At 37.8% G+C, this 20,150-nt stretch overlaps 1 protein-coding gene across 7 annotated transcripts in view; it reads right to left on the reverse strand.

The window, feature by feature from the left end:
- The window catches only part of DNM3 (dynamin 3), a 568,793-nt gene that overhangs the window by 172,711 nt on the left and 375,932 nt on the right, over positions 1-20,150 (reverse strand). The window lies entirely within an intron of this gene.

Consider the following 20,150-nt stretch of genomic DNA (forward strand, 5'->3'; position numbering starts at 1 on the left):
CGAGTCAATTAAACCTTTTTTCTTCTTAAATTACCCAGTCTCAGGTAGTTGTTTACAGTAGTGTGAGAATGGACTAATACACCTGTGGATGACTAGAACACAGGCCTAAATTTCCAGATCCTTGTTCCCTAGCTGGTCCAAGTGGCAGCCTTTTCCTCCAAGGGTTCCCACAGTGGCAGGACTCTGCCCTGACCCCCATCTGGCTGGAAACTTACGCTCTGCCCTGTGTGTTTAGGTCTTCTACATGGAGCAGCTCTATCTAGCTCCCTGGGACTCCTAACTGAGCAAACACATCTCCCAGAAATGTGGGTGCAGTTTGCTGAACCTTTCGTTCAAACTACTCCTGTGATGCCCTGTCTACCCAATTGGGCACTTTGATATGTCCACCAAATCTCAGTCAAGTCTGCAGTGCTCTGGATCCATCAGAAGCCCCACCATGGCCAGCATGGCAAAGGCCTCCTCTACCATTGCCAGAATTCCTCACATTCCCATCTGATCCCCTGTGCTTGGTTCCTCGCACCCTGGTCGGATACCCTATGCTTGGTTTATACTGTCACTTTGTGCTTTTGTCTTATTTTCTGAGTCTACATGTTTCACTTAAGTGTGTCTATGCTCTGCCTTCCCAACTACAAGATAAACCCCTAAAGAAACAAGCAAGTCCATACTATTATTACCTTTATTTATTATTGTTGTTAATCATTCTATGTATCTTGCTCCCCTGTTACTCTGTAGCTATGTGCTGACTTTGCTACCAAACCATCAACTCTTTGAGGAAATAAATTATTTCTTTATTAGTTTTGGTTGTGTCATAGACATTCAGCAAACACTTGCTGAATGAACATATGAACAGCCCCCTCATGGGCTGGCATAGTGCTTTGCCTAGATCAAGGACTCAAAGATGATGACTGACTCATACAATAATCAAAGTATCAAAGAATAATGAGAGGCTATGCAAATATTGAGAATACCAGAATAATATTTCCACATGTTGTTGAAAACTAAAATCTGGTGTTTATTGCTTTTAAGAAGTTATAACTATAGAGATGCACAAGTATGAAACTCAAAATATAAACTAGGCATCTTTTTATTTGGATTTTAACTCCTTGCTTTAATCAGAATTACATTTTGAATAGTAAACAGCATCTGTGAACCAGCAGGTTGCTCATCAACAGCACTTTTTAAGCTTTTTCTCTTGAGCGCTGTATAAACCGCCTGTGTTTGATGGGCTGTCCTAGTAGTCTCAAGAAAACTCCATGGTTTTTAGGCCACTGGCTTCACGGTTGCACCCCTGTACCTACTCAGATCCTGAAAGGGAGCTACACACTAGGATATCTCCACTTGGCAGGAGAAAGATAATCAGTCACACTTGACATTACCCCGGCTGGAGATCCTGCTTTTTTCCTGGTTCCTACCTTCTCCTCAGAGTCCAGCTCAATTTCCATCTCCTCCAGGAAGCCTTTCTGACCTTACAAGCCCACGGGAGGGCTCCCTTCTCCATTCCCGTGACATTCTTGGGCCACGTATTTTTTTCTTCACTTAGCATATATTGCCCTGTATTCTCAGATATGGCTAATATCCTCAAAATGCAGACTCCCCTTTTCTCCCACTAAAAAAGTACTGTATAATTTGAAAGTGAGAACATTTAAGATTTTGTTCTCAAATCTTTGTATTTAATCTCTATATTCTTAAATTTATAGAAATAGTCCTATGCATTTGTACATATGAGATTGGTAATGTATTAATGATAAACATACTAAAGAATAAATTTAAAGGACTTATGACTAAGGATGGAAGATTGATCCTATGTATGTATCTCTTCTCCTTCTCCCAAACCTACTATGATATTATAATAGTAAAATAATTTAAAAAGTTATTATTAGTCCACAATAACAAAGAAATGGGAGAGGAGAAAATAGTGAATAAAATATTTTCAAAAAGCTTTCTAAGAGAGAAGGGACAAAGGAGCATTCGTTGACCTAGCATTAAAAAAAAGGGTTATTCTCCAAATACCTACAGAGGGAAAGAATAGAGGAGAAACCACCTCATTTGGCTTCTGTCCTTGGAGGCACCTTGTACCCACATGCGTGGTTATGGTTGTGAGGTTGAGGCAGCGGGATCACACAGAAGTCCATGTATAGAAGTATACAAAACAAGCCAGGTACAGGAGCTCATGCCTGTAATGCCAGTTGTTTGGGAAGCTGAGGCAGGAGGATCACTTGAGCCCAGGAGTTTGCCTGGGCAAGATAGTGAGACCATGTCTCTCCAAAATTTTTTTTAAAAAATTAGCCACATGTGGTGGCATCTATGATTCCAGCTACTCAGGAGGCTGAGGTGGAAGGATCACTTAAGCCCAGGAGGCAGAGGTTGCAGTGAACTGAGATGCCACTGCACTCCAGCCTGGGTGACAGAGTGAGATATTGTTTCAAAAAAACCAGAAGTAGACAAAACAACTGGTGGCACAGGACTACCTTTTCTACTCACGGCAACTTATTCCTACCTTCAGCAGGAGACAAGAGGCTTTTCCCTAGAGAAGTTATACCAAAGACGTTTCAGGCTGAGAGATACCAGGCAGGGTGAACAGCAAGGGGTGAGGTAAAAACAAGAGAGTTTAGTGAAAGCCTACATAATGAAATATTGTCCTTCAGCCTATTTCTTGCCCTGCCCCAGAATGCCAGCAGCCAGATGGACTTCCCTGTCCCTGCCATGAAAGATAGTGAACTCTTCTTCTCCGGGGACTCATAGATTCAGGGGAAATGCCCTGTATACCACGATTTCAACGAAAAAGCCAGGCTGCTGACTGATCACCTTATAGGAAGATTCTGTATTCTGCACACTCCTCCAACAATTTTCAAGCAACTGAATGGCACAGAATCTTAATAGATTAGACACGTCAAGGCTCTTAACTGGAGTGGATTCTGAAGATGGGCTAGCTCAACACTTATTCCAACGCCTTATAATGTTTGAGTGCAATTCAAAATCCTCTCACCCTTCCCAATCTTGCTCTTACAGCCAGAGTTCCAGATGAGATATACTTGCTGCCAATCAGATGTAGTCATGCCAGACTTTGATTCCAAAAAATGAGTCAAATGAGAGACCGGCAGAGTGTGTGGCACCTGTTTTGTTGGCCTGAAGGGGCTCTGGATCCAGAGGCTACAACAAAACAGTGGCTTCCTGATTATGCAGCCTCCAGACTGGTGGAGGCAACAGCTCCTTGGCGGTCCTAGGAAATTCATTTTGTGAGTCATTCCTGGAAACTCAACCTAGTTCTGCAAGTTTGCCCTCCCAGTGATTCTCAGAATGATTTGTCCCTCTTAATAAATTATTTTCTACTTAAACTAGCTAGAGTTGATTCTGTGGGTGACAATTAAGAACAATGCAAATAGTATAATAATATCTAGTCAACATATATTATTATGGCTTAGCAAAAATGAATAGCTAGTAAAGCAGAACAATAGCATTACCCTGCAATACTTCACACATAATGAGTCAAAACTTACACAAATCAATTATTAACATGTATGTATGCCATATGTTTATGCAGTTTTGAAATTCCAGCACTTTTTGCTCAAAAAGAGCTTCTAACCAAGAAATACGTGCACACACACACAGATACACACACACACCCCTCTATGTATATATATATACATATGATAAATACCATGCATGAAAAATTTTAAATTGAGAATTCAAGGTGTGAGTGAGAGAGATGGCATTTGAGCAACTTTATGAGAAACTAAATAAGGCAACAGAATAGAGTAGAACAGAAAAAAAAAAATCCTGGTGGTTTGCATGTTCATAAACTATTATAAACTACCTCTATCATAGCAGTACTACTATTCATGGGTTAAATTTTCTTTACTAGTGAGCTAAGTACTGAGACTTAGTTTGTGTTTTATACTTTTTCAGTTACTAGGAAGGAAAAAATTTACTCAGCATGGCAAAACATGCTTCAAGCACTTTAAATTAGCATATTTCAAATGCTTAATGGTTGCATTTTCCTATTTCTTTTTGTGCTCCAAGGCATTGCAATTTATATATTTTAAAAAGAGAAACTTTCAAGTTTAGAATAGTGATTGCTTTACTTGAAAATCCATAAAACATGATATGGATTTCTATTACCAAACTGCAAAGACAAATGTCTTTCAACTGACTTACGTGGCTTCATATTAAATTACAAAGTGAATTTAAGACACTCCACAAACTGAAATTATGCTTACTGTGTAACAGCTTTTGAGTGCACATTAACCAAACATAATTCTACATGCTAGCCCTTTGGATGTACTTGCCTTAAATAAAAGTGTTATTTTGGCTAAATATACCATATGTTTGTAAAAGTTCAACATAATAAAAGCACCTTGTTTACAAATGCAGCATAATTTTTACTTCTCTGAGAAAATGGAGGTCAGAAAGGCACTGTACAAATAAAATCCTCTGACAATTCCCAGAACTCAGTAGATGAATGGTTTAAATTTCCCCCCATCATTTGTCACCAAGCTGCAAACAAAAATCAAAGCTGAATGTTCCCCTCTCTCTCAAAAAGAGGCAAAGAAACACTCAAAAAGAGGCAACACTAAGGAGAAAAGCAAAGGGCCTGAGCATTCAACCAAATAACCACATTAATAAAGGTTTCTGAAGCCCTGTACATTGACTGTTGAACTGTTTTAGGTTTTGGTTTTTTCCTCCACTGACAGTAACAGAATTCTATGAGGTATATACTGAGGGGAAAATAGTTTCTTTGAAAAGCAGAGCTGACCATCATGCCCTTTGTACTTTAGTTAAGAGCCCTTCTCCCTGTGTTCCAAGGAGTACAGGAGTCTGGGATGGAACAGGGAAAAGGGGGCCCCTTCCACGTGCCTTCTGGGACTCAGCCCTGTATTTAAGGTGATATTTGGCTGGATCACTGCAAGTACAGCTGGTGATCTGTGCACCACTACTGGCTCCAACACATCTGCATGACGAAATTGGGCTTTGGACAGGGGAAAAAAAAACAAACAAACCTGGAACAGTGCTCCTCCTCCATCAATCCTAATCATGCCTCCTAGCCTGCCCACTACAATAATAATAATAATAATAATAATAATAATAAATAAAAATAAAAAAATAACAGGACTGGAGAAAGGAAAGGCAGAGGGGAGAGAGAGAGCCAAGAACCCAGAGAGTGAAGTGAAAAGGTATCATTAGAGAGAAATTAAAGCTGCCGAACCCAGAAGTGCTCTTTGTGTTCACTGCATGCTCAGGTGGCCCCATCTATCCTCAGCTTCTGAGAGACAAAGACCATGGAAGAGGACTCCCACGAGGGGTGGTGCAGCAAGAGGACATGACACATGGTTTGGAGTTAGCACACAGGTTCACATAGGAGCTCTGACACTAGCTATGTGAACCTTCCACAAGTTCCTTGATTTCTCTTCTCTCTGTATGGAGGTGGTAATTCATGCCTCAGAGAGGGTATGGAGATTAAAGGAGACCATGCAGATGACTGTGTATTCAGGGACTTCAGATAAACGTTTACTTCCTTTTCCTTGGAAAAAATTTTTAGCCATCTTCCCACCCATAAACACAGTATGGTGTTCTCTCTTCAACATATTTATAACAGCAAGTTTTTATACTTACAAGCTTTTGAACTGTGAGGGGAAAATAGAAAGTTAATTACATACCTAGTAGAGAAACACACATTGAACATGAACAATAGCAAACCAGGAGGGAGTGAAGCAGTGAAACAAGAGGGACAGCTTATTTAAACTCTGCTTTCTTATTAGAGGCAGGCATGCAAGAAATCCAGAACTATGGGACTGTGTCCATAGCCATATATAGAGAGGGAAGATGTGACTCCAGGCTGAGAGGGGGTACTCATTCCTTCCCCTTGCACTCACAGTGGATTGTGCAGAAGAGGTCAAGGAAAGTACCTGGGGGAAAAGGCAAGTTCTGGAAGAAACTGAAAATTGAAAATTCCACAAATAGAGAATCATTTGCCTTTTGTGGCAGAATGTTCTTCCACTTTAAAATCTGAGCGAGGGTCTCGAGACTGACTAGAAAACTATAAAGTGGGAAAGGTTTTTTTTTTTGTTATCCTGAAGTCTTCCATTCAGGCAGCTTTGCTTTTCTGTTGGCTTCAAACGGAGATGGCCTGGGTCAGCTGCTATTGCTGCTGCTTAGTTTCTAGGTTTCTCTCTCTGCTGTATCCCAAGAAAGCTTCCCCTCTCATTCCATTTGTTCTGTATTACCAACTGGATTTCAGGTACCATGAAAGGGACTGCAGGCTTACCTCTGCAGATCTCTGATACTAGCAGGTACTTAATATATGCTGACTTACGAAGATAACAAAACTCACCTATCCCATGTCTCGTTCCCCTAGGCTTTGTTTCATGCATAATTGTGCTTAGAATAAATTAATGTCTGCTACAGAATAAATTCTTATTAATTATTCTTCCTGGGTAATATATTTGAATTTAAGTTGGGTCATTCAGTCCTTCCATTTACAAGGAATAAATCATTCACGTGCACTAGCAAACTAGTAGGGGTGAGGTTCTTGGCTTAGGTTGCCCTTAAATCATCCCAGTGGGTAGCTGCTCAATCCAAGGTTGAACATGAAAACTCTTGACAGCTTCTCCCAGCCTTAAAGCAAGAAGTGTAGGGCAGTGTTTCTCCAACTGCAGTCGTCTGACCCCCAGTGTCTGTGAGTTCTTGTGAGAATTAAAAAGAAATCTTGTGTTGGTATCTAATAAAAATTAGTAAAAGAGATTTTCTGAACTATCTGGAGCATGACTTTATAATTGGACACCACCATTCAATTTCAGTGCTTGTGTTTGCACCAAGTGGTAGTAATGTATCTATAGTATGGTCATGAAAGAAAGGGCAGAGGCAGACATCAATACATCAGTTATGTACTTTCCTTCGGTGACATCACAATGCCTTGAGTGAATGGAAGTTTCATTCTAACAGAATGAAAGTGGCAGGAGACTGGTGGGGTCACCCAGTACAGGGTAGCCTGAGAACGCCAGTCTCCAAAGAACCCACGCCTGAACACATTGCTTTGGATTAGCTAATTATGTTTCCTAAAAGAATATAATCCCTCACATTAATGTTGTTGATCAGCTAAAGTTTCTCAGTAATATGGTTCTACTTAAATTTAACCTGTAATTTTGGTTTGCTTTTTGGATGGAGAACAATAAGCATAATGTATGTATATGTTTGTGGATATGTAAAATAAAAGAATTTTCTGTTTGTAAATACTTAAGTAACATTGTGAATAAAATAATTTGTCTCCATTCAGAATCCATAAGGACTCATCCTTTAAAATATATTTGTACATTACCCAAGTTTTAGAGACATTGATTTAGAAAAAGTGTATTTGGAATTATCTCAAAAGGGTTGAAGTATTCAAAATAGGTACAAACAAATGGCCTTGACTTACAGATAATTTGGATCAGAGCTTAGAAATTGCTTTAGCTTCTAATTGCCCTCAGTAAGACCAGCAGAAAAGTGCAGACCTGGCCCTCAGAACCCGGGAGACCCACGGCTGGAACATACATTGGGTGTCCTTGGGGAGATTGTTTTCCCGCTCTCTGCTTCAGTTTCACCATATGTAAAGCAGGGATAATAATACTAACTTCAACCCTTAAGTTCAAAAAAGAAAAAAAATAAATAAACCTAACTTTATGAGAACAAAGAGGCAATAGATACAAAAGCATTTTCAGCTTTTCAGGGGGAAAAGTACTATTTTAATAAGGAACTCTTGAAAATATCTCAGCAACATGCATCTAATTCATACTGACATATATAATTGAACCTATGTTTAATTTCGCTGCAAATTATCTGCTTCCTTTAAGAAGCTGAGTTAGTAAAATGCTGAGTTGTGTGGCTCAAACTAAAGAGTTGTAGATGAATTAGAAATATTAGTGAAAAGACACAATAATGTTTGGCCCTTAATAAAACAAGAGAGAATGAGTGAGACAGAGGAAGAGGAAGGGAGAACTGTAGACAAAGGTTCCAAGGGTAAGAAAAGCTGCTTCACATCCAGATATCCTCAAGAAGCTGACAGAAAGGAACAGCAAGGAAGTAGGGTAGTGGCAATTTTCACACCAGACCTCTTTAATGTCATAGAAAATTTTAGCACAGGCAAGACAAGACCAGTGAAAAACCAGAGCAACCAAAGAGAGATAAACAATGTAAATGTAAATATTGAGTTTCATTTCACTTTAGATAACAGAGTATATGTTCTCCTCTTCCTCCCTCTGTCCTCTTCTCTACCCTCTTCTTTCTCCTCCTTTTCCTTTCCTTTTCTTCCTCCTCCTCCTCCTTTTTTCCTCACTTGCTCTAAGCTTAAATATTGAGTTATAATCCAGAATAATATCTCAATATGAAAACCCTAATGATTATATACAATGATAAATCTCAGATTCTTTTCTTATTTTTAACTACCCATGTTAACATGTAGCAGCATTCATTAAAATAAAACTAGAAGTGGTCAGAACTATCCTGCCTTTCTAGAAATACCAACCCTTCTCTCTCTTTTCTCTCCAGGAAAAAGTCTCCATTCTTGAAGCATAACAAAAACGTTGCACTACATTATTTTTGTAGGTTCTTCTGGGAAGTTCTCCTTGACATGAGACATGGCATGTCTTATTTAAAAGAACACTTAGCTGCTCTGTGGAGCTATGGGTTGGAGGTAGGGGCAAGAGCAGGAAACCATAGATTAGACTAACATGGTAGTGCAGGAAAGAGACAGAGGTCCTTCCAAGTAGTTTAGTAGTTGAGGACAGCAGTGGTTAGGTTTGGGAACACATTTTGGAGTGGAGCAGTGGTTGGCCAACTATAGCCCCAAGAGCTAAATTTGGATTTGGCATATGTCTGTATGGCCCCAATAGCTAAGAATATTTTTTACTTTTTTAAAGGGTTTAAAAAGAAAGAGGAGGAAGACAAGGCAGAAGAGAAAGGAGAAGAAAAATAAGAAGGAGAAGATGGAGAAAAATACGTGACATAAAATGTACATGACCTGCAAAGCCTAAAATATTTACAGAAAAAGTTTGACAATATCTGGAATAGAATCAGCAGATCTTGAAATGAAACTGGATGGAGGGAGGAGTGAGGGAAAGAGAGGAATGGAGGAAAAAAATTATGTCTTCAGTTTGAGCAACTGGGTGATGGCCACATTCTCTTCCTATTCCAGTCAATCATACCCGGGTTCCTTCACTGAATCTTTGCTGTTGTACTTATTTCACTATCATATTTATTTACTTACATGTCTGTCACCCTACCTTGAAAATGCAATCCTTAAGTCCTGTTTTTCTCCATATTTGCAGCACATAGCTTTTTACAAGACACAGACACCATCATCATGAATTGAACTGATGATATGTCAATTTCATTTTCAGTAGTGCTGGTAACATCAACTTAATGAAGTAAAATTATTATACAGTCACTTATTTTAGTGTTTAAGAGTTCATAAACCATTTTTCAACTCATCTGTTCCTTACCACACTCCTGTATGTTGATATTAGAATAAGCCCCAATTATAAGTTTCCTTTACAATAAATTATATTTTATGTTGAGATATATATATATAATGTTAGGAACTAAATGCATTTTTGTTTTATTTTATGTAAATGGAAAGCCATCCCTTTGGGAGGATGATTAGAAAAAGGGCAGGATGAAAAGAAAGACGTGGCAGTGAAACATTATGAAAAGTAAAGAAATGAGAGAAAGAAGACCTGAGTCTTAGAATGACACTCAGGGCAGGTGAATTGGGTTGGGGTGGGGAGGGTGACAAAAATAGAGGAATCAAAGGGAACCTTTATGTTTTCAGCTTAATGGTGGTGTCTGTTACCAAGATAAAAAAAGACTATGGGACATGTAGGTTGAGTTCTGTTTTGGAAAGTTTGAAGTGCCATTAAACACTCAAATATATATATATATACACACACACACACACACACACATATGTAAATATATACATATATACACACACACATATATATAGGGTAGTTGGATATCCAAGTTTGGAGTTCAGAGTTGGAGACATAACTATGGTAGTCACACAAATATGGCATATTGATGGTATTTAAATGAGATGAACTCATCTAGGAGCTGAACTCCTAGATGAGTTCAGCTAGAGAGGATGTATGTGGACAGAAAAGAGGAGAAGGCCTATGTCATTTCAACATATAGAGATACAAGAGAGGAAGGGCAAACTAGCCAAAGGAGACTAAGTAAGTAGAATGAGAAAAACCAGGAAAATGTAATGTTATGGAAACCAAGAGGAGAATGTGTTCTAAGATGGAGGGAGAAGTTAATTACACTTATTTCTAAGAAATACAGCAGGATGTGGCTAGAAAAGTAACCACCAGAACCACAGGTTTGGTAGAGTGCTAGAAACAGAAGTGTGCTTGCAATGGGCTGAAGTGGGTCAAAGAGAATGAGTAAACAGAGGAAGTACTACACACCCATGAAACATTTAACATTTAAGCTGTAATAAAAAAAAAAATAAACAGCAAGTAAGAAAATAACATTGATTTGAGGGAACATTCTAATTTTGTTAAAACACTGTTACTATATTTATTTTTTCTACTTTTCAAATAGCATGTGTCCTATATTGGACATAAAGTAGTTAAACAAAGGGTTCTTTCCTGAAATCAATAGAGCACCAAGTGTTCAGCAAAACAATCAATCCACTACAACAATATGCAAACTTTTACAAAACATACGTATTGTAAGGAGGTAGGGAGAGTCCATAGCTTTAGTCAAGTTCTCAAAATCAACTGAATAAGTTAATTTATTAAATGCTGAGATGAGGAAGAGAGAGTTATGATTTAGTGAAATTTTATAGGTGTGTTATCACATCCACAATTTTGTCCATTTGAAAAAAAACCAGTTTTATAGTTTGTATCCTAATCAAGAGCTTTGTCCCCATGAAATAATAAATCTGGCTCATTCTCACATGGGGCAGAGCACACCATACACAGAATTCTCAGAATACAGGCCAAACAAACAAATAAAAAAACCATGACAACATGGCAGAGCCATCATCAGAGTTACAGGTTAAGCAGGAAGTAATAGTTTTGACTCCCCTAGTGAAGGAATTAAAAAACAAAATCCTTCAGTAACCCTAGAAAGGGAGCTTTGAACAAAAGCAAAAGCAAAGGATAAGAGTTGTCTGTATAGAGAAATAAAGAACTTCCATGGCAGTACACTGTCCTAGCAAAGACCAGCACAAGAAGAGAACAGGGTGGCATATACAAAGAGGAATCAGCACAATTTGGACAATGACAGAAGCAGCATTCTCCTCACCAGTTTCTCAGTAAGGAGAAGCTAGAAATTCTAGGACCCCAAGAAGCACACATGTATGTGTATGTGTGTGTGTGTGTGTGTTGCATGTGTGTGTATTGTATTATAATCTATGTTATTATAATATACATACATATCTATGTAATGAAAAGGATGTAGTTATTATTCCATATCATGGACTCAATCATTGTCACAAAATATTAATCACTTGGGTTTTTAAATTCAAAACGTTATTGCTAGAGTTAAACCTATGGATAGGATAGATCTAACCTGATTATTATTGACAACATTTTCATATGTAGAGTGGGAAAAAGAGTTCACATCACATCCTGTAGAAACTGCTTTAGCTGGGCATGTGTCTGTCTGAGTGTGCTGTTCATTACAAATAAATGCTACTGATGTAGACACACATACACATTCACCAGGTATTTAATTGCCATTTGATTGTGAGTTCTTACTGACTTTCTCAGATTGTTTCGTAACATATATTTCAATTATTGGTTTTATATCTGTTTTTTCTATTAGACAATGAGTCACTCCAGAGTAGAGAAATGTTTCTAGTTCTAGAATTCTGAACATACTAAGTCTCAATAATTGTTGGTTGGTTGAATGGGAATTAAGCATGATGGTTGACTGAATTTAGAGTTTTTATGAAGTCCAGTGAGTTCAAATACTCACTGATTTCCCAGATGTGTTTCTTCTTTAAGTAAGACCAGCAAAATAATGAAAGCCTAACTCACTGGATACTTTACAGCAAAATCTTGGCCAAACTAGCTTTTCATGGAAATAGCATATAGATAAGATGTTATTCAGAAATGACAGGATTCTGAGGTACAGCTTGCATTGAGCCAGTTGGAAAAAGTGTGTTTCATAGTAGAAAGTGGCAAAAGAAGAGGTCTTTGGTGACAATGATTGATAAACATTTTTAAAAATTTATTTTCACACTTTAGACTCAACTTGTGGGACTGTACTCCAAATCAACCATGAAATGAATGTAGGGTGTCTACTAAAAAACATCTGGGCATAAACCTACTAGGAAATTTACAGTGCTTATATGAATACATTTATAAAATTATGCTGAGGGATATATAACAAACCTGAAGTAGAGAAACAGATCTTGGATAAAAATCTCAATATTTAAAGTTCTAAATTCCCCTTAAATTATATAGTGATATAATAAAATCTTAGGCCAAAAAAAAAAAAAAAAAAAAAAAAACTTCAGAACAATTTTATGACAGGTAACTTGACAAAATGATTGTAAATTTCATTTGAAGAACAGGCAGCTGCAAATAGCCAGGAAAATTCTAAACAATAACCAAAGCAAACAAAAGTAATCAGAGGGAAAATGCCCTTCAAAAATTAAGATTTAAATGTAATATAAACATTAGACATCACAAGCCTGTGGTAAAAGTCCACTGGCAGGTCAGGTGAATAGAAGAGAACTAAGAAAGAGTGAAACCGACCTGAGAAGTTAGTTTATGATAAAGGTGTTATTACAAACCAGACTTCTGAACAAATAGTTTTAGGACAACTGTCTTCTCATCTACCCTTCCACACAAAATAGAAGTTTTAGATAGCTCAAAGCTCAAAGCCCCAGAGTACAAAATAGATGACAATTTGGAGAAGATTGAAGTTAAAATTAAAAAAAAGATATTAGGCATAAAACCTAATCATCAGGGAAGTGCAAATTAAAACCACAGTGAGATACCACCTTACCCTAGCCAGAATGGCCATTATTAAAAAGTCAAAAGACAATCGATGTTGGCACGGATGTGGTAAAAAGGGAATGCTTATACACTGCCGGTGGGAACGTAAATTAGTACAACCTCTATGGAAAACAGTATGGAGATCTCTCAAAGAAAAGCATATCCACCATTCAATCCAGCAAGTCCACTACTGAATGTCTACATCTACCCAAAGAAGAATTTACTGTATCAAAAAGACACTTGCATGTGTATATTTCTCATAGCATAATTCACAATTGTAAAGATACAGAACCAGCCTAACTGGCCATCATCTGACGAGTGTGGCATTAGGAGATATACCTAATGTAAATGATGAGTTAGTGGGTGCAGCACACCAACATGGCATGTGTATACATATGTAACAAACCTGTATACATATGTAACAAATGTTGTGCATATATATCCGAGAACTTAAAGTATAATAAAAAATGTGAGAGATATATATACATACATATACACACACATATATATAGAATGAAATGTTATTTGCACAACTTGGATGTAACTGGGGGCCATTATTCTAAGTGAACTAACTCAGGAATGAAAAACCAAGTACCGCATATTCTCACTTTTAAGTGAGAGCTAAGCTATGAGTACACAAGGGCATACAAAGTGGTATAATGGACATTACAGACTCAGAGACGGGGAGAGTGGGAGCGGAGTGAGGAATGAAAAACTGCCTACCAGTACAGTGCACACTACATGGGAGATGGGTGCCTTAAAATCCCCGACTTCACACTATACAATCCATGTGACCAAAAACACTTGTACCTCCCCCAGAGCTACTGAAATAAAAAATTAAAAAATGTAAATGAAACAAAATGTCTCTTCATTTTGACCCAGTAAATCTATTTTTAATTTTAAGTAATATACCCTAAAGAAACGCTTTTACAAATGGACATATATGAAATATGACTTGCATCATTATTGTTGAAAAACTGAAAATAAAAGCCCATCAACTGGGGACTAGCTAAAAACTTATGCCACATATTAATAATAGTTAATATTCGTTGAGCGCTTATTGTTCTAAGCGTTTCCCATGTATTTAGTCATTTAATTCTTCCAATAATAATGGAAGTAATGAAGTAGGTATTTATCATCGAAGTTTAAAAATATATAGAGTAAGGCACAGCGCGACTTACACTTAAGGTCATATACCCGGTGGCAGGGAGCAGGCTCCAGGGCTCATGCTCTTAGCCACCACATTTTGCTTCCTTTCATCTATGCATGAAATACTCTGAAGTCCAAAAAAGAAATGAGCTAGTACAATATGTCCTGACGTGGATATTTGGTCAGAATCCATTATTTGGTTAAAAAATAAGTTAGAGTTAAGTATGTACTCTGTAATCTACTATCTTTTTAAAGAGTATCTATGTTTATAGTTTTATACTGAACTAAAGGTCTGAAGTCTATACCAGGTTTCTTCTGGAGACTGGCATAACAGCTAGGGGGTTGGAGGAGACTTTCATACTTGTCTGTGTTCTGTCTTGTTTAAAGTTTTTATTTACAATAAATATTAGAGATATTTTAATTTAAAATGAAGATATCTGTTGACCCAGCACTTTCTTTTCTATGAATTTATCCTGAGGTGATTATTGGATGCAATTATATGTTCATAGTGATGTCTGTTACAGCAATAAAAAATAGTTAAAAACTAGAAACTAAATTCATAGGATGCTGGTTAAATAAATTACAATAAATTCATCCAAAAGTATATTGTGTAACTATAAAAGAGAGTAATAAATCTATATTTGGTGGAAAGAGCACTAAGAGTTTTCTTGACTGAAAGAATCAAATTGTAGAATGGCATGAATAGCATACTTCTATTTCTGTATATAATTCATATATATATTATATATAATATAATTCATGCATTTACACTGAAAGATGTTTAAAAGAGGTTTTCTCTGAATGATGAGATAAGATGTTGGAATTTTTTGTATTTATTTTTTGGTACAGGGACTTGCTCGGTCACCAGGCTGAAGTGCAGTGACATGATCATACCTCACTGTAAGCTTGATCTCCTAGGCTCAAGAGCTCTTCCCACCTCAGCCTCCTGAGTAGCTAGGACTACAGGCACACCATCATGCCTGGCTAATATTTCGTATTTTTTGTAGAGACGGGGTTTCACCATGTTACCTAAGCTGGTCTCAAACTCTTGGCTCAAGTGATCCTCCCGCGTTGGCCTTCCAAAATGCTGGGATTACAGGCAAGAGCCATCACACCCACTATAGATGTTGGAGTTAAAGATAAAAACTAAAAAAAACACTTTTCTATTATTGAGCTCTTTTCATAAAAGGTGTTCCCTTAAAACGAAGTATTTTTCACTTTGGGAAAAATGAAGTTGATAAAGCTTGTTCTAAGTTCCACTTCTAATATTATAACAGGTGAGTAATTTAGTTCTCATATTTTCAAAATCCTGTTTATCTCCCCTCTTTTTAATCTTGTCTATTCTGGCCTCAAAATAGAATTCTTAGCTGTTTCTTTTTATTTCCCTTTATTTGTCTACATTCCCTGAAGGCTGGAATGAAACAGATTTCTTAGAACTTCCTGTCAACATGTTACCAACTTGTTAATGCATTTTTATAGGGAAATATGGTAGTATCTTAAGAGACAGAGTTATGGCAAAAAAAAAAAAAAAAAAAAAAAGTGGTCATTTGGTAGTAGTTACTAGATAAAGAGTTGAGAATAGAAGCTATCAAAATACTCATAGAAATTCAGAAGGCCTTTTGGATCATATGTGCTAACACTGGGGAAAAGTGAAGACTAAATTGAGGTCATTAGAAAGAGGGATGGTCGGGTACGGTGGCTCATGCCTGTAATCCCAGCACTTTGGGAGGCTGAGGCAGGTGGATCATGAGGTCAAGAGATCGAGACCATCCTGGCCAACATGGTGAAACCCCATATCTACTAAAAATACAAAAATTAGCCAGGCATGGTGGCATGCGCCTATAATCCCAGCTGCTCGGGAGTCTGAAGAGGGAGAATCACTTGAACCCAGGAGACAGAGGTTGCAGTGAGCTGAGATAGCACTACTGTACTCCAGTCTGGTGACAGAGCAAGACTCTGTCTCAAAAAAAAAAGAAGAAGAAAAGGAGGAGGAGGAGGCGCATGGCACCAAAGAAAATAGCAAAGAGGAATGGGAGGAGAATACTGGATTGCACGGCAGGAAACCTGAGTCCTAGTCCTGACTCTATCACTGGGCATGTCATGTCACTTCTCTGAACCTGTTTTCACTTGTAAGAAATGAAAGGGAAGAACAGATCCTTGGTTTTCAAACTGAGATCACCAGCCTTCTAGAGATTCTCTTGTTATGCTTCAGGGGCCACCATGGAAGCTGTAGAGCCGCAAAGCAGGACGGCTGGATCCTGGGCTCACACCCTGCTTTAACCAAGACAACTCTGGTTTTATTTATTTTATACAATGGATTTCATGGAAGATTTTGATTGAATAAAGGGTTCTAATGTTTAAACCAAAAAAGGAGAGCGAAAAGTTTGAAAACCACAAACTAAGCTGATGTCTGAGGTTCCTCCTAGCTTTAAGTTCTTGTTTTGAAATTAATCTATGTCTCAAAATGTATGTAAGTAAGCAGTGAAAATGCAGTTTGCCCTGGAGAAAATTTCCAAGTCGCTGAACATCAATCATGAAGTCTCTGTTGCTAACATGTGGCAAGTTGATTTTTTTTTGCTTCCCTTGGGTCAATTTACCATCTGCCTCATCTTCATCAAAACATTAATTTCAGCTTAATCCTCTTTCTTCCTCTCTGGTGGTAAAAGGACCTGGCTCACTTTGAAATAAAACAAATAGAGTACAGCTATGTTTTCATATGTGGGGTGGTTTCCATTTGATTTTCACAATACTAAAATGAATTCAGTAATTCAGCCTTTTTCTGAAACCCAAAGTCTAAAAAACTATTCAAATAAAATTAAAATGTACTAAAATTCATTAAGTGTATTGAGGATTCACTATATGAAAGGGGCAGTGCAAGGTGTGTCTGCTGATATAAATGTGATAAGACACTGCTCACAAGAAAATTAAGTCTGTGTTGTGAGTTCTAATAGCAGAACAGCCTATCAGGCTGCAGGGAGGTCAGGAAAACCCACAGGAGTCTTGCATGTTGGGCAGGATTTGGGTAGGCATAGGTATATGGAGAAGGTATTACTGGTGAAGAGAATGCTCAACTAAGAAGTTTGGATTAAATTCAGTAAGCAGCAAAGCAGTTGGGACACATGTATGCTTTATGGAGATTAAGCTGGTATGAAAATATAGTGTAGGTAGAAGATGGCAGAGACTAAGGTAACTGGAGTGTTGGCTGCTCCAATGGCCCAGATAAAGTGGTACAATGGGATTGTGGCAGTGGGAATATCAAGAAAGTGATTGATGACAGCTACACTTAGAGAAGACTTACAGAATGGCCATATGTAGACAGAACAAGTGTGAAGCTCTTACAATAATCAAAGAAGAAGACAGTGGTTTCTTGGGCTAAAGTGGTTGGAGAGTAGAAGAGTATATGTATTTAAAAACGATTGAGGAGGTAAAACTGACAGAAATTGAATGATGGATTGGACATGGAGGTGCTGTTCACTAAGACAGGGAACAATAGATAAAGACAAGTCATGGGTTCAGTGGGAGCCATGAGATTCAGTTTGGATGTTTTGATGCTGAGGAGTCTGAGACATCCAAGAGGAGATGGAGTAATGGGGACAAAAGTACCCTCTATTTGAGATTGTTTTGAGGATATGATGCTCTCAGAGAAGTTTTTTTTCAATGAATGTAAGAAACTATAAAGACTAATGGGTGAAAATTTATAGGATATATTGGATATTTTTATGACAGAATGGATATACAATGGTGCCTGCAGATATGTCTGGAGAGGTGGTACCATTAAATGAGATAATTTGATGAGGTTTTGCTGATAGTAAAAAAAAAAAAAGAAAGAAAGAAACTGATACTAGAGACTGGAGAGGTAGGGTTGGGGGTAGGATGGGAAGAGATCCGTCAATAGGTAAAAAGTTACAGTTAGACAGGAGGAATAAGTTTTGGTACTGTATTGCACAGTAGGGTGACTATAGTTAACAATATTGTACTGTATACTTAAAAATAGCTAGAAAGAGGATTTTGAATGTTCCCACCATAAAGAAATGATAAATGTTTGAGGTGATGGATATGCTAATTAGCCTGATTTGAACATTACACAATGTATACATGTATGGAAACATCACATTGCACCCCACAACTATATACAATTACTATGTGTCAAAACCAAAATAACACTTAATAACATTTAAAAAGAAACTGATAATAGGAAAGGACAAGAAACATACATCTTTTTCTAGATTTTGTTTGTGTACAAGTTTTCAGTGAATGAGTGAGATATCTCTTCTGAGATCTTTGACTAGTGGAATTTTCCCTTCATCATATGTTTGAATGTTTAGAACTCTGTTAATGTTCTATTTAGTTCAAGTGGTTGTATGTTGGTTCTTTGGCGCCATCGTCAATAATAAAATTCAACAAAACAAACCCCTAAATATGGCTTTGTTTTTCTCTTTTTAAACATATCCAATTCTCAGCCCAAACCAGGATCCAATTTTTTCTTCTTATGTGGGAGACAAGTGTAAGTGACTGGCCACCATTGAAATGACTTTACTAAGTAGACCCCTGTCCTCTTGCTAACCTTTCTCTTTATTCGGCCTCCCAATGCTTGCGTTTTCTTGTTCTCTATAATCACCTTCCTTGATGCAAACCTTGGCCTCTTCACCTAATTCTTGGTATATTTCCTTTCCTTTCCAGGGGCAAAGCCAGGGAATCTGTGTTTTAACCAGTGTTCCAAGTAATTTTTGATATTAGGCAACTTTGAGAAAATCTGTTCAGAATTTCTTCAGGGACCACCTTGAAGAGGCAGGAGAAAAGCAAGAGCTTGGATCATATATCCATCGTGTACATTCTTGATGATGTGAATACCATAGTTTAGGTGGTGATTCTAGCTAAAGCAAATGGCCATATTTCTTTCACCTGCTTCACTCAGACCAAGTCTGCACTTAACTCTTCACATGTGGCTTCTACATGAGTTTTTATCAGAAACAAAGATCCTGTCGCTCAAGATGTTTGAAAATCAGAATTGTGGCCGGGCGCAGTGGCTCAAGCCTGTAATCCCAGCACTTTGGGAGGCCGAGATGGGCGGATCACGAGGTCAGCAGATCGAGACCATCCTGGCTAACACGGTGAAACCCTGTCTCTACTAAAAAAAAATACAAAAAAGTAGCCGGGCGAGGTGGCGGGCGCCTGTAGCCCCAGCTACTCGGGAGGCAGAGGCAGGAGAATGGCGTGAACCCGGGAGGCGGAGCTTGCAGTGAGCTGAGATCCGGCCACTGCACTCCAGCCTGGGCGATGGAGCGAGACTCCGTCTCGAAAAAATAAATAAATAAATAAATTTAAAAAAAAAGAAAATCAGAATTGTGAATCCATTACTATCTCTGACTTTCCTAGTTTTCTTATCTATTCCCATTGAAATAATATACTCACAATTAGCCTAGAATTCCTCAGCTACTTGATGATCAAGACTTGAACTCTGTTACTGAGGGCTTACTATGTGATAAACTCTATTCTATGCAATGAACAAACCCTACAAAGTCCTTGTCTTTATCTTAATTTCAAATGGGGGATTTAAATAATAAAATAAATAAGTAACTTTTAGAATATTAGAAAGCAATTAGTGTTATTGGGAAAAATAAATCACAGAAAGAGGAATGGGGAGTCCCAGAATTGGGGGGGGAGGAGAGAGAGAGAGAGAGAGAGAGACAGAGAGACAATGTGGTGTGTGCATGCACATAATTTTAAATGGGAAAGAAGGAAGTCCTCATCAGATGACCACACAGTGAAGCCCTAAAGGACGTAAGGGAATAAGCAACATGGATATCTGGAAGAAACGCATTCCCAGGCATAGGAAATCACAGCAGATGTTTACTTAGTATTAGTAGAATGAATAGATAAAAATGTAGGAATTCCTTTACCAAGATAGTTTTCTGCTCTTGGAACCATTTCTTCCATCTCTTCCCTGTACATTGTTAAAGTGAATGGTATTTGCTTGAATTAAGATCACCATCTGGACTACAGTATTCAAATAAT

The sequence above is a fragment of the Chlorocebus sabaeus genome, chromosome 25 (genome assembly GCF_047675955.1).
Source record: "Chlorocebus sabaeus isolate Y175 chromosome 25, mChlSab1.0.hap1, whole genome shotgun sequence".
Lineage (NCBI taxonomy): Eukaryota > Metazoa > Chordata > Mammalia > Primates > Cercopithecidae > Chlorocebus > Chlorocebus sabaeus.